The following is a 15,860-nucleotide window of genomic DNA, read 5'->3' on the forward strand; positions in this document are numbered from 1 at the left end:
ATGAGCTGAATATTTCCGTGCTTTGACAATATGTCTAAAAGGCAAAGAAAATGAAGGAAATGCCGAAGTTCAAGTGGTTTGTTAAGTGAAATCAGTACGCATTCTTCCCAAAAGGGAAGATGAGAACTAAGACAATTATCTGAAACATTCCATTAAACATTATCTTCTGATTTGATCCAGCTTGCCTCATCATGGTAATAGGGATATCATTAAAAGCATTGTTTAGTAGGGGACAAAAGTCTCTTGGGCACCCGGGTGGCTACGTCAGTTAAGTGTCTAATTCTTGCTTTCAGCTCAGGTCATGATCTCACGGTTCATGAGACTGAGCCTCACATTGGCTCTACACTAACAGCATGGAGCCTGCTTGGGATTCTCTCTCTCTCCTCTCTCTGCCCCTCCCCTGTTAATATGCACACACACACTCTCTCTCACTCTTTCTCTCTCAAAATAAATAAATAAACTGTCACAAAAATTTTAAATTAAAGAAAGAATGAAAAAAGTCTCTCAATTTCTGTGAGGAAGGATACAAAAGCCTCAACTTTCCTAAGAGTAAGTATTATAAGAAAACAATGTATAACACAAATAGGAGAAGGAGAGGCAGAAGCTTACGAAATAAATGCATTGTAAAGATACTAAAATCATAATAAATTAATATAATGAAAATACCAAAGAAAGCAGTCCATGGAAATTGGTATCCTAAAACACTTTATATTATTTAACCAGCTATAGGTTAGGTGGTGACAGGTTACATTTACTGCATACCTGACTTCTGATTTGACCTAATTTCTTCTTAAGATCCTGTGTTTCATCTTCCAGACAAAGATATTACGTAACCTCTGGGGAAGCCTCTGACATAGACTGTTTCTTCAGAGTATCAGCCAGTTCCTGTTGAAGTTGTCTCACAACTACCTAATAAGACATTTCTGTTACTGATTTTCTAAATCATCTTATTATTAAATTATGTTAATAATAGACAACTCTCACATACGTACTTTGAGAAATATCAACACATACATCAATTCACCATCTTTTTGTAACACATACACATTCCTGTTCACTGAATTCAGTTAAAGACACAAAAGGTGTTATCTCCCTGGCTACTTCTGATTGTTTATGGTGTCTCTTTCCAGTCTTAGCACGACAATTTCATCCTGCAACATGTGGTTTTTATGCAACCGATCTTGTGTTTTCTCATGATTATCAGAAAGCTAAGTAAAACCAAGCACATTTTCAGATAGCACTCAATAAAATGGCATTATCATGATTTTCTTTGAAATGAAAGTATAATCTATGTTTAAACAATGAAAAGGTTGCAGGGGGTGCCAGGGTGGTTCAGTTGGTTAAGTGTCTGACTCTTGATTTTGGCTCAGGGAATGATCTCACATTCTGTGGGTTCAAGCCCCGCATCAGGCTCTGTGCTGACAGTCAGGATCCTGCTCAGGATTCTCGCTCTCCCTCTCCCTGCCCCTCCCCTTCTTGCATTATCTCTCTCTCTCTCTCTCTCTCTAATGAATAAAGAAACATGAAAAGAAAGAAAGAAAGAAAAGAAGGAAGGAAGGAAGGAAGGAAGGAAGGAAGGAAGAAAGGGAGGAAGGAAGGAAGGAAGATTACAGTAAGTGAATATCCAACTGGAAAAAAATAAAGTTGGCTCCAAATCTCAAATTTTAGACAAGCATAAGTTCCCAAAAGTTCAGAACTTTAACTGAAGATAATGAAGACATGAAAGTAAAAAAGAATTTGTGAGAAAAGTGTTCAGAATCTCAGAATTGGAAAAGCCTTTCTCTGATTTACAACAAACCAGAAGGCCTAAAATAAAAGATCAATAAATCTGACTATACTTAAAAATTGAGTTTACAGTAGGTATCGAACACAGCGACCCCACAGTACAATCCTTAGCTCTGCATATACTCGGACAGATTAAATTTCCTAAAATTCTTCTTTCCTGAGAATATTTCATAGATATCTACTTTGCTACCATTTCTATAGTCAGTTATAAGAATTAGATCTATTGATAACTGAAAAATCTAGGCAGTGTACTATAATAGAAACACTTCTACATACATCAATGAACTCATTTGGTTATCACAATTCTAGAATGGAGAGATTAAAACGGTGAGCTGCAGGACTCTCCCCAGGTCTTCTCACTCCACAACTAGTGCTCTTGCACCAACCACTGCCACTTCTCTAGTGTAAATACACAAGTACAAAATAAGTCTTGTATTTCAAAATACTCATAGGAAATAAGGTGAAATTTATACCTGTCTTAGAAAATCATGAGATCATTTACTGCTGCAATGACTTGTATTTCCTCTTCATGTTGAAAACAGTAATAAATATAAAAGAGGGGAAATACACTCAACCATTTTATTAGGAATAAAATACCTATCAATAAATTATCATTAAGTATATACCACAGCATACCATTGTTATCAAAAGTTCCTTGTAATGAAATAGGATGCTACTTGAAGCAAAACTGTTACTTTTCTCAAAAGCAGGAGACTTGATACCGAAAATATGATCAGTGAACTGGCTACACTCGTCCTCCTGTCCATTAGTGGAAGTGTTCAACTAACCTATTAATATATCAAGGCAGTGAAGTAACTGTTCAAAACCAAAACACATGTTGCTAGTAGAAATAGTTTTGAGATTAGGGAAAGCTCATCAATGCCTAACGAAAGTAATAAAAGCCTCTCCTTTGGATGAGGACATTATGAATGTCACTAGTTGTTGCAGACAAATGCATTTAATCAAGAATATTATTTTATCCAGTGAAGCAGAAATGCCACCGTCCCCCATGCCCCTCCATAAATATATGTGCTTTTAAAATCCTCTATAGTTTCCATGATGAACAGAGTTCAGTTTCATATATACATATATATATATACACACATATATAATTTATACACACACACACGGAGAAAAAAGTAATAGTAACTAAAAAATAGAATGTATACAAATATATACAAAATAACTAAAGAAGATACCTTAGAATTAGTTTTCTTATGAGGCATTTCTAGCTCCTTTTGCTTGTAAAGGTGATTGTTTAGACTTCCATCTTGTAAGACTCTGGCCTTCTGTTCTGGAGAAAGTTGCCACTGAATGTCACTGTGCTCTTCTACAAACTGGAGACATATTTCATTATGATTCTGGTCTCATACTGTTAAAAAAAAAAAGGTCAAAAACTGAAGAGGAGAACTTTAAAAAAAAGCTCAAAAGAACATGATCCCATGTTTTAATTTATTTTAAACCTAAATAATATATATTGAGTCAAAGGGATACTATAAAATATATATGTATTACACTATGTAATATTGATGGAAATACAGTTTTTATCAAAAACTGATTTACCTTATTTTTTGTGGCCTTCAATTCCATGTTTAGCATTCTAAGAGCGAGTTCAACTTGTTTTGTTTCAACTACTTTCTTATATTCACCTTCGTTTCTTCTTAACTTTTCCCTAATATTTTCATATAACATATCAGCATTTCTTCTTTCTTCTTCTTTTTCTTGTTTTAAGGTACATCTGCAATTACATGTGCTTCTTTTATTTTTTTTTAATTTCTTTTTTTAACATTTATTATATTTTTGAGACAGAGAGAGAGAGAGAGAGAGCATGAATGGGGGAGGCACAGAGAGAGGAGACACAGAATCGGAAGCAGGCTCCAGGCTCTGAGCCATCAGCCCAGAGCCTGACGCGGGGTCGAACTCACGGACCCCAAGATCGTGACCTGTGCTGAAGTCGGATGCTCAACCTACTGAGCCACCCAGGCGCCCCTACATGTGCTTCTTTTAAAATTTGTTTTGTTAGACATAAAAAGTTCATTTTATGATCTGGTTCCACATAAGTTGGCTTATTATCCAAATGAAAAATTTCTATGTTCTCCGATTGTTTTCCTTGTAGGGCTCATGTTTTTAATTTGTCAGTTCAATCTCTTCCAAACCATATATACAGTTGAAAAGAAGCCAGGAGAAAGCATTATGCAACTTCGTTAGTTTTAGTCAGTAATAACTCTGGTAGATGTTGTAGGAAAGGAAGTTTGAAATTATTCAGGAAAGTTAGAGTTGAAAATTACCCCCTTTCCCACAGTATAATTATTCCTCCATAGGACAGATAATTCAGTTTCTCATTAAAAAGAGAAGTTACTATTTATAAGCAAGTTTATCAATTCACTGGAAATAAAATTTCCACTTGACGAAACCTTACAGGTACCTCCAAAAATGATGTGCAGTGAAAGAGAGCATCTGTGGATGTTGTTTACACAACATACACGTGCAGATTACTGTCATCCAAGACTATGCTGATGAGTCTAATATCTGTTGCCTATACTTTTTGTTTCTTCTTCCACAACACTTGCAACTTACCTTGTTGAGGGTGATTACCTACTTTAGGAATCACTTCAACATCCCTTTTTAGAACAACACAGGATCCGTATTAATTAAGTAAACAATAAAGAGTAATATGACCTTTCAGCATACACTTTTGAATTAATTTTATCTACCTATGACAGAGATGTTGAAAAAACTTATCAGTAATCACTTTCCGTATTACTTTTTTTTAATGTTTATTCATTTTTGAGAGAGAAAGGGAGAGCCCATGCAAACAAAGGAGGGGCAGAGAGACAGGGAGGCAGAAAATCCGAAGTGGTCTCTGCACTGACAACACACAGCTCGATGTGGGGCTCGAACTTACGAACCCTGAGATCATGACCTGACCCAAAGTCGGACGCTTGACTGACTGAGCCACCCAGGCGCCCCCATTTTACTTTGTTTAAATTTTTTATTGAGAGAGAGATGACTCAAGTGAGCGAGGGCAGAGAGAGACAAAGAGAGACAGAATCCCACGAGGGGCAGACAGAGAGGGAGAGACAGAGTGAGAGAAGAGGAGCTCATCCGAAGCGGGGCTCGTGCTCACCCAAAGCAGGGCTCGAGCCCACCCAAAGCAAGGCTCAAACTCACGAGATCATCACCTGAGTCGAAGCCAGATGCTTAACCAGCTGAGCCACCCAGGCACCCCCACTTTACTTTTTAACCCCTGCATGTTAAGAAGCAAACAGATTCAATTTTGGCGAATTTTACTGTCTTGAGAAAAATGACCATTTTATACTCTGTTAGTAGGTACAGAAAATAATATAAACTTTCCTGAGAACAACTTAAAAATATGGATCAAAGACCTTTTTAAAAATTTTTATACTTTAACCAGATTACATTATATTGAAGAATTGATTCCAAGTAAGTAAGCAGACATGTAGAAACAGATTTATATAAAAGACATTCCTGACAGCATTAATTAAAATACTGAAAGATGAAAAACAAGCATAATTCAATCTCTTAAATAATGATGTTTCTTGGACTATGGTGGACTTTTATAGGGCCATTAAAATTGTGATTTGGAATATACATTAAGTATTAGAAGTATTCACTGTTAAGAACTTGCTGTGTTATTGCCAAGAATCACACACCTCACAACACTAAACAAGTATTCTTTCCAGGAAAATCCCATAAGGTAAGTCAGCAATTACAAAACTGCCCCTACACATCTGTAGTATAAAAGGAAACAGTTGAAATATTTCCTTAAAGCCAAGATGCTGTACCTCAAACTGCAGAATTCACGTTCCCATTCCACTTTTTGATGTTCTAACCGTGATATCATGTCTTTGGCTTCTCGTAGCTCGTTTTGTAGTGCACTAACCACTTTGTCCATTTCTGTCATTTTTCCCATAAGAAGTTTACAGTGATTTTTGTTAAGTTTCCTTAATTTCTCATAAGAAACACATACATCTCGGATTTTCAAGAAGCCAGCATAATCTGCATCAGAGAAGAAACAGAAATAAAATAGATGAGTACTTTTTGCATATACAGGCCTGTGCATCTTCAATTCACTCATTCACACATTGAATAAATATATACCTTCAATGGAAGATGTTAGACTCAGCTCTACAGACACAATAGAGAAGACCCCTGGCTCTCGATTAGCTTAAAGTCTAGTGAAGGAGAAAGACAACTCAAATGGTAATTCTAAATTCAGATAGTTCCTATTAGAAGACAGAGTTCTGTGATCATAACTTGATCTAGATTGGGCCCAAGGAAGATAGATGTCCCTGAGGAAGAGATAAATATACTGAGGAATGAAGGATGAGCAGGAGACAATTAAGCAAAGGAGGAAGACAAGCACACTCGACAGTCTAGAGCATGTGCCGAAGTTCCACTGTAATCTGCTTCTGGCCAAGATGGGGTAACACGTACTGATTGATCTTCCTACCTGAAGCAAGCAAAAACAAAACAGACAAAATACAATTTTAACATGATTTTCAAGACACAGAACTTCAGACAATGAAGGACAATGATCCCTGAAAACAAAACACGTTAGCCTAACACGTATGCCCAAGCTCACTGCCTTGAGAGAGTTTTCAGGCTACGACACAAGAGACATATATGATTTAAGTAGATTTCACCAGACTCCTTGAGTCAAGGTGGCAAAACTGAGAGTCTGGTGAAGTCAAGGCAGATAGAGACGACAGGTCAGCATCCAAGAGAGGAGAAAGCAGGACACAGAAAGAACCCTGGGCATCTGCACAGGGTCCCCTTTGGCTATTCAGCAGAGTAACAACCAGTGCATACATGGAAGGAAGTCATCAAGGGGAAAAAAATCTGAAAAGAATAGAGGAAACACTGACTGGTGCTCCCACAGCACGAGGGACAGTATCTATTCACATTAGCTAAGATAGAAAAACTCATAATTTGCCATAGGCTGATCACCACTCTGGATTCATCCAATAATTCATAAGAGCAAGACTAAAGGATCCAACTGTTTGTAAGTAACTTAACTATATCTCCAAACAAAGCATGAAAAGATAACTAGAGGCATGGAAGCTATTGTTTTAAAAACCAAATAGCACTTACAGAGATGTAAATTATGTTAGCCATGAACAATACGATGGGTAGGAATAAACACATATTAGACCTCACAAAACAAAAGACTGAAGTTTAACATAGGAAACCTGGGAGAAAACTTCAACTGGGAAATATACAATTGCCCAAAGAGGCAGGGGACAGGGACAGGAAAAAAAAATGGCCCAAATCTTCCTAAACCTCATGAAAACTATAATCCCACTGACCCAGGAAGGATATGTCTAGGAAAGAAGAAATGGAAGTCAACTCTTGTGATTTGCCTAAACTCTATACGATGTGGTATAACATTACTGGAAGGGAGACTGTGATGCTGAAGCCATAGACTATAAACCCTAAACCAACCACTAAAGCAGCAAAACTGAAAAGTTCTAGCTAGGAAGCCTAGATAAATAAATGAATAAATGAATACATGAATAAATAAATAAATGGATAAAACTGAATCATAAAAATTACTCGATTAAAAGAAAGCGGAAAAAGAAGAGAACGGGAACAAGGAGCAGATAGGACAAATGCAAATCAAACAGCATGATGACATATTCAAATCAACTATCTCAAAAATCACAGTAAATGGCCCTTTGTAGCAACGTGGATGGATCTGGAGAGTGTGATGGTAAGTGAAATAAGCCATACAGAGAAAGACAGACACCATATGTTTTCAGTCTTATGTGGATCCTGAGAAACTTAACAGAAACCCATGGGGGAGGGGAAGGAAAATAGAAAAAGAGGTTAGAGTGGGAGAGAGCCAAAGCATAAGAGACTCTTAAAAACTGAGAACAAACTGAGGGTTGATGGGGGGTGGGAGGGAGGGGAGGGTGGGTGATGGGTATTGAGGAGGGCACCTTTTGGGATGAGCACTGGGTGTTGTATGGAAACCAATTTGACAATAAATTTCATATATTGAAAAAAAACATCACAGTAAATGAAAACGGTCTAAAAGCCTCAACTAAAACGCAGACTGTCAGAATGGATAAAAAAGGAAGACTCAACTATATGCCACCTATACAAAATGCACTTTAAATGTCAAGACAGAAATTTGTTCGAAAGACAGAAATATGATATACCACACTAACACTTGACCAAAGAAGGCTGAGCTAGAGTGGCTATATGAATAGCAGACAAAACAGTTTCAAGCAAAAAAAATTATTACCAGCAATAAACAACAGGTCATTGTATAATCATAAAAGGGTCAATTAATTTTTTTTAACGTTTTATTTATTTTTGAGACAGAGAGAGACAAAGCATGAACGGGGGAGGGGCAGAGAGAGAGGGAGACACAGAATCGGAAGCAGGCTCCAGGTTCTGAGCCATCAGCCCAGAGCCCGACGCGGGGCTCGAACTCACGGACCGCGAGATCGTGACCCTCTGAGCCGAAGTCGGCCGCTTAACCGACTGAGCCACCCAGGCGCCCCATAAAAGGGTCAATTAAGAGCAATCTTAAATGTTCATGTATCTGTTAATAGCTTCAAAGTACATGAAGCAAAAATTGATAGAACTGAAAAGAGAAATAGGCAAATTCACAATTATAGTCTGATATTTCAATAGGCTCAACATCAGCCAGGGCATAGTAGACTTGGCCGCCACTATTCTTCTCAAGGATCTATGGAACACTTACCAAAAAAGACTATGTTCTGGGTAAAAAATAAATCTTAATAAAAGGAAGAAGTCAAGAGGCCTGAAGTCATAATAGTGTGTTCCCTGACCACTAAGCAATCAAATCAGAAATCAAGCACAAAAATATCTCTGGAAAATACTCAACTATTTGTGTACTACAGAACACATCGAAATATCCCCTGGGTCAAAGAAGTAATGAAAAAAGAAAAAAAAATTAGAGAGGATTCTGAACTGAATGAAAATGAAAACATAGTAGAATTTGTAGAGTCCTGCTTTAGTAGCACTCACATGAAGACTTATAGCACTGAATGTATACATTAAAAAAGAAGAGGGAAGTGCGGTGCTCCTTGCTGCCTTTGTGGCTCCTCCCCCAGCTTCCCAAGGCACCCTGCCCTGCCCCGCCCCACCCTGGCAGTGGCCGGAGAGCAGGTGCTTTGTTCACACGCCCACAGCAGGACTTGGGTGGGTGGGGGCGGGGTCCGCTACCTGCCGGGATTTGAAGGCGGGGGAGTAGCTGTAGGAGGCGACCCCCCCTAGACTGAGGTGGGCATGGGCCGGGCCCCAGGCTCTGCTGGAGCGGGAGGCTGCGGCGGTGGCAGAGGCATGGCCCTTCTGGAAGGGAGAGCCCAATGCCTGTGCACCTGTCTCCCCTCCCTTCCTCTCCGCCCCTGCCATGGGTTTTGTGTTCTAGCTCCCCATCTTTTTCTCACTACCTACATTATCACCCTTCTTCCGACTTCGCTTCCCACCTTCTTGCGACCCTTTCTCTCACTTAAGCCTCAGTTACTCAGGTTCTTTTCACCCTAGTCTTGCCGGAGACTTCATATGCCAGCAGTCTCTTTCATGGGATGTCCCCATCCTTCCCCTCTCCCCACATCCTATTCTGGGCTGATGGCAGCCAGAAATCCTTCCTATTGCGTTTACCGGCAGTTTCTACCTGGCCCTGAAGCGTGGCGCAGATCAAGTCCACCACACCCATGCTGAGAACGACCCCTAGGAGAACCACTTGTCCCATGGTGGTATTGGACAATATGTTCTCAATTTTCCTCTGGTTGCTTATTTTAGTCTGAATATTTGTTACCTCCACCTCTATACTTTACAAACGTATGTTTTGGTTGCATGACAAGGAGTTAGAAATGAGCCAGAGACCATTCGCAGGTAAGGAGAAGATTTAGACATTTAGGATTAAAGGAAGAAAGGAGAAACAGAATGTTAAGAAGGTTAGATTCCTGAAAGTATTTTGATATCTTTTGTGATCTGAGGAAGTGGAGATTACTGAGCCTACACAGATTGACATTTTGGGAAAATTTCACGATGCTTGATTCGCTCTTGGGGTAACGTGAACACAAGTTCTCAAACCTGCATATTCTCTCAGTTGGAACCAGCTGTATATCTGAATGTTCACTTTCATCAGAACATGTATCAGAGAAAGAATGGGAGTCTGCTTCAACGAAAATGACTACGTCCGGGACCTGAAAAGGGTCATTCTGTTTCCTAATAGTGTATATGGCCATTTTAGTGGGCACAGATCAGGATTTTTACAGTTTACTTGGAGTATCCAGGACTGCAAACAGTAGAGAGATAAGGCAAGCTTTCACGAAGTTGGCATTGAAGTTACATCCTGATAAAAAACAAAAAACAAAAACGAATAACCCGGGGCGCCTGGGTGGCTCAGTCAGTTGAGTGTCCAACTTCCGCTCGCTCGGGTCATGATCTCACAGGTCGTGTGTTAGAGCCCCACGTCGGGCTCTGTGCTGATGGCTCGGAGCCAGGGGCCTGCTTTGGATTCTGTGTCTCCCACTCTCTCTGCCCCAACCCACTTGCATTCCGTCTCTGTCTCTCCCAATAGTAAATAAACACTAAATAAATAAATAAATAAATAACCAACCAACCAACCAACCTACCAACCAAATGAATAATCCTAACGTACAGAGTGATTTTCAAAAATAAATAGAGCATATGAAGTACTCAAAGATGAAGATCTGTGGGAAAAGTATGACAAATACGGAGAAAAGGGACTTGCAGATGATCCAGAAGGTGGCCCGTATGAAAGCTGGGATTATGATCGTTATGATTTTGGTATTTATGATGATGATCTTGAAAGCATGACATTGACTAGAAGAGAATTGGATGCTGCTGTTCATTCTGGAGAACTGTGGTTTGTGAACTTTTACTCCCCAGGATGTTCACACTGCCATGAATTAGCTCCCACATGGAGAGACTGTGCTAAAGAAGTAGATGGATTACTTCAAATTGGTGCTGTTAACTGTGGTGATGATAGAATGTTTTGCTGAATGAAAGGAGTCAACGGATCTCCCAGCCTCTTCCTTTTTAGGTCTGGAACGGCCACAGTGAAATATCACGGGGACAGACCAAAGGAAAGTTTGGTGACTTTCGCCATGCAGCGCGTTAGGAACACAGTGATGGAATTATGGACAGGAAATTGTGTTCACTCCATAGAAACTGCTTTTGCTGCTGGTATTGGCCAGCTGATCACTTTTTGTTGCAGAGGAGGAGATTGTTTAACTTCATAGACACGACTCAGGCTCAGGGGCATGTTGGATGGTCTTGTTAATGTAGGATGGACGGACTGTGCCACCCAGGACAAACTTTGTAAAAGTCTGGATATTATGACAAGTACTACTGCCTATTTTCCTCTGGTGCCACATTAAATAACAGAGAGAAAAGCAGCGTTTTGTTCCTTAATTCATTGGATGCTCGAGAAATATATTTGGAAATCATGCATAGTCTTCCAGATTTTGAGCTACTTTTGGCAAATACACTAACGGATCGATTGGCGCATCATCGGTGGCTTTTATCGTTTAGTTTCAGAAAACATGAAAATCCAAATGATCCTGAGTTGAGGGAACTAAAAACTCCACTCAAAAGTGAACATATTCAAGTTGACAAGGCTGACTGTCCTTCTGCGCCAGACATCTGTAGTAATCTCTCTGTATTTCAGCCATGTCTAGCAGTATTTAAAGGACAAGGAACCAAAGAATATGAAATTCATCATGGAAAGAAGATTCTATATGATATACTAGCCTTTGCTAAAGAAAGTGGTAATTCTCATGTTGCCATACTTGGACCTCAAAATGTTCCTGCCGATTATAGGAACCGTGGCTTGTTGATTTGTTTGTGCCATGGTGTCCACCATGTCAAGCTTTATTGCCAGAGTTACAAAAAGCATCAAAGCATCTGCGTGGTCAGCTTTAGTTTGGTACACTAGATGGTACAGTTCACGAGGGACCCTGTAACACGTGTAACATTCAGGCGGATCCAACAACAGTGGTATTCAACCAATCCGAGGTTCATGAATAAGAAGGACATCACTCTGCTGAACAACAGATCTTGGAATTCATAGAGGATCTTAGGAACCTTCAGTTATCTCCCTGACACCCACCACTTTCAATGAACTAGCTAAACAAAGAAACCATGATGAAGTCTGGATGGTTGACTTCTATTCCCATGGTGTCATCGATGTCAAGTCCTAATGCCAGAATGGAAAAGAACGGCCCGGACACTAACTGGAGAGTTACTGTGGGCAGTATAGACTGCCAACAGTATCATTCTTTTTGTGCCCAAGAAAATGTTCAGAGATACCCTGAGATAAGATTCCCCTCCCCCAAAACCAAATAAAGCTTTTCAGTATCACAGTTACAATGGCTAGAAGAGAGATTTGGGGTACGGCATTTCTACCTCAAGCATCCACAAATCTAATGACTCAGCTTTCGATGAAAAAGTTATACAAGGGAAAAATCACCGGGTGATTGAATTCTATGCTCCTTGGTGTGGACCTTGCCAAAATTTTGCTCCAGAGTTTAAGCTCTTGGCTAAGATGATGAAAGGAAAAGTGAAAGCTGGAAAAATAGACTGTCAGGCTTAGGCTCAAACATGCCAGAAAGCTGGCATCAGAGCCTATCCGACTGTTAAATGTTATCCCTATGAAAAAGCAAAGAGAAACATTTGGGGAGAGCAAATAGATGCCAGAGATGCCAAAGCAATTGCTGCCTTACTAAATGAAAAATTGAAAAATCTCCACACTCATGGAGAGAGAGATAAGGATGAAGTTTAATGATGTGAAGATGAAGAAAAAAGAGAAAAGGAATTCTAACCCATGACATCAGAGGATCATCTTTGTAGGATGTTGCTACATTCTGGGTCAGAATAAAGGAACATTATCTCAGAATTGTAATTGCACCGTCTGAATTCTGTACAACATTGGTATAAATGAGGGTCTGCAAGCTTTTTCTGTAAAAGGCCAAACTGTAAATATTTTAACCTTTGTAGACCATGTACTTTTGTCACATAGTACTTTGTTTTTGCTTTGTTTACAACCCTTTAAAAAATCTAAAACTTTTCTTACCTCAGGGCCATACACAAACAAGCCAAGCCACATTCAGTCCATGGGCCATAGATTGCTGACCCCTGGAAATGATACTAAAGCTGCCTGGCTCAACCAGGAGCCTGCTCTGTCACGTACATACATGTCTAGGGTCTATTCCTTAAAGTTTGTGGCTGGACTGAAAGGAAATAATTTGGTATTTAGTTACCTGTGTTAAAAATTGTGTGAAATGGATTATGGCCATAGTTTAATTAAAACAACCACACACACACATGCACACACACACACACACACACACACACACACAATGTGGCAAGCAGATAGCCTATTTTCATGGTGTATTATAGTAAAGAGATTTTCTTCTTTTTTCTTTCTAAAGGTTGAAGAACCGATTTGAATTTTTCACAATTGAGAAAAATTTTGGTAAAATATTGCCAATAGATTTCTACAGTATCTAGAAGAAGAAGAAGAAGAAGAAGAGGAAGAGGAGGAAGGAGGAGGAAGAGGAGGGAAGGGGGAGAAGGAGAGGGAGATGGAGAGGGAAAAGGAGAAGAAGAAGAAGAAGAAGGAGGAGGAGGAGGAGGGAAGGAGGGGGAGCAGAAGAAGAGGAGGAGGAGGAGGAAAGAGGAGACAGAAGAAGACAGAGGAGGAGGAGGAAGGAGGAAGAGGAGGGAAGGAGGACAGAGAGATGGAGAGGGAAAGGGAGAAGAAGAAGAAGATGAAGAAGTGGAAGGAGAAGGAGAAGAAGAGAAGAGGAGGAGGAGGAAAGAGGAAGGGGAAGTGGAGAGAAGGAGGAGAGGGAGAGGGAGACAGAGTGGGAAAGGGAGAAGAAGAAGAAGAAGAAGGAGAAGAAGAAGAAGGAGGAGGAGGAGGAGGAGAGGAGGAGGAGGAGGGAGGAGAAGGAAGAAGGAGAGGAAAAAGAAGAAGAAGAGGAAAAAGAGGATGAGGAAGAAGAAAGGTCTGAAATCTATGACATTGGGTTCCACCTTTTGAAACTAGAAAATGAAAACAAATTAAACCCAAACCAAACAGAAGAAAGGAACTAATAAAACTCAAAGACAAAAATCACATGAAAGAAAGCAGAAAAACGATAGAGAATAATTAATGAAACCAAATGCTTTCAGGAGGTGAAAAAAGGGATCAATTTCTACCAAGACTGATCCCAAAATGAAGAGAAACAAGGGAAGTATTAACAATATATCCGAAATTAGTAATGTAACTAACATTACTGGAGATTCACAGATACTAAAAAAATAACAAAGGAATATTATGAACTTTATATAATTAATTTGACAACTCAGATGCAGTGGGTAACTCCCGTGAAAGACAGAAATTATCAAAGCTCAATCAAGAGTAAAGGGTGCCTGGCTGGCTCAGTTGGTAGAGCATGTGACTCTTGATCTCTGGATTGTGAGTTCAAGCCCCATGTTGGGTGTAAAGATTACTGAAATGAAATAATGAAATGAAATGAAATGAAGTGAAGTGAAATGAAATGAAGTGAAATGAAATAAAATAAAATAAAATACAATAAAGTAAAGGAAAAAAAGAACAGATAAACTAACTAACTCTATATGTATAAAAGAAATAAAGTCTTAGATAAAGATCTTTCCACAGAAAACAATTCCAGGGCCAAGTGGCTACACTAGTAAATTCATCCAACACTTTAGGAAGAAATGTTATCTATTCTACACAAAGTCTCCCCCCAAAATGGAGAGGAGAAATATTTCTCACCTCATTCTATAAGGCTAGCATTACCTGAAACCAAAACTAGACAAAGATACTATAAGAAAGAAAATTCTGTCATAAGCATGGGAGTCCAATTTCTGAAGAAAACATCCACAAATCAACACTACATTAAAGAGGGGGGTGTGTCAACATGGCAGAGAAGTAGGGGTACCTGAAATGACCACATCCCTCAAACACAGCAGTGAGGCAAGATGATGTGGAAATCTAGGAATCCGGGCTACGGAGTGACATAAACATCTCCAAGGGCCCATGGGGACAACTTGCCAGGTCATGGAGATTTTTAATCTATTCTTTCTGCACCTCTTCTGTATCTCCTTCTTATTTTCCTTTCTCTCTCTCTCTCTCTCTCTCTCTCTCTCTCTCTCTCTCTCTTCCCTGCCTGGATTAAGTTGTATAGTTTCTCTGATTCTCTGCCTGGTCAATTTTTTTGTCTTCTTCTCTTTTCCTTTGCCCCTGTCATTTCTCCCTTTGTTTGAGATAAGGCATCTTCCATCACCCCCCCCCCCCCGCCCAGTGTTTAAATTCTTTTCCAAGGTTACATTATGAACAAATCTAAGCACACCTGCTGGAATGGCCAACCCACCAATATGAGTAGGGAAATAAAGCAACCAGAGTCACAAAAACAGAGAGCATGAAACACACTCCAAAGATACCTGTTGAAGGGCCAGGCCCTGGATAGTATATGACCCCTTTTTAAAATAGTAGTGCTCACAGGTGCAGGACACACGACAAATAGAAAAACACATAAAGTACCGAACACTGATGAAATGGAAGAATTCTCCTCAAAAGAAACTCCAGGAATAAATTAGAGCTAGAGAATTGCTCAAAACAGATATAAACAATATATCGGTTCAAGAAGTTAGAACAATAGTTGTAAGGTTAACAGCTGAGCTTACAAAAAAGCATAGAAGACAGCAGAGAATCTATTGCTGCAGGGATCAAGGAAGTAAGAAATAGTCACAGCAATTAAGAAATACTGTAAATAAGATGCAAAATAAACTAGGTGCAGTAACAGCAAAGATGGAGGAAACAGAGGGGAGAATAAGTGACATAGAAGATGAAATTATGGAAAATGACGAAGCCAAGAAAAAGAGTGCTAATAAAATATTAGACCATGAGGGGAGTATTAGAAAACTAAGTGATTCGATGAAATGTAATAATATCTGGATCATAAGAGTTCCAGCATAAGAGAGAGAGAGAGAGAAAAGGGCAGATGGTTTACTTGAACAAATTATAGGTGAGAACCTCC

The 15,860-nt window shown here is 39.4% G+C and overlaps 2 pseudogenes; one reads left to right on the top strand and one right to left on the bottom strand.

Moving 5' to 3' along the window:
- LOC122241990 overlaps positions 1-15,860 on the bottom strand; it is a 55,878-nt pseudogene that overhangs the window by 29,124 nt on the left and 10,894 nt on the right.
- Positions 9,954-12,595, top strand: LOC122237258 (annotated as a pseudogene).

This window comes from Panthera tigris, chromosome A1 (assembly GCF_018350195.1).
Source record: "Panthera tigris isolate Pti1 chromosome A1, P.tigris_Pti1_mat1.1, whole genome shotgun sequence".
Taxonomy (NCBI): Eukaryota; Metazoa; Chordata; class Mammalia; order Carnivora; family Felidae; genus Panthera; species Panthera tigris.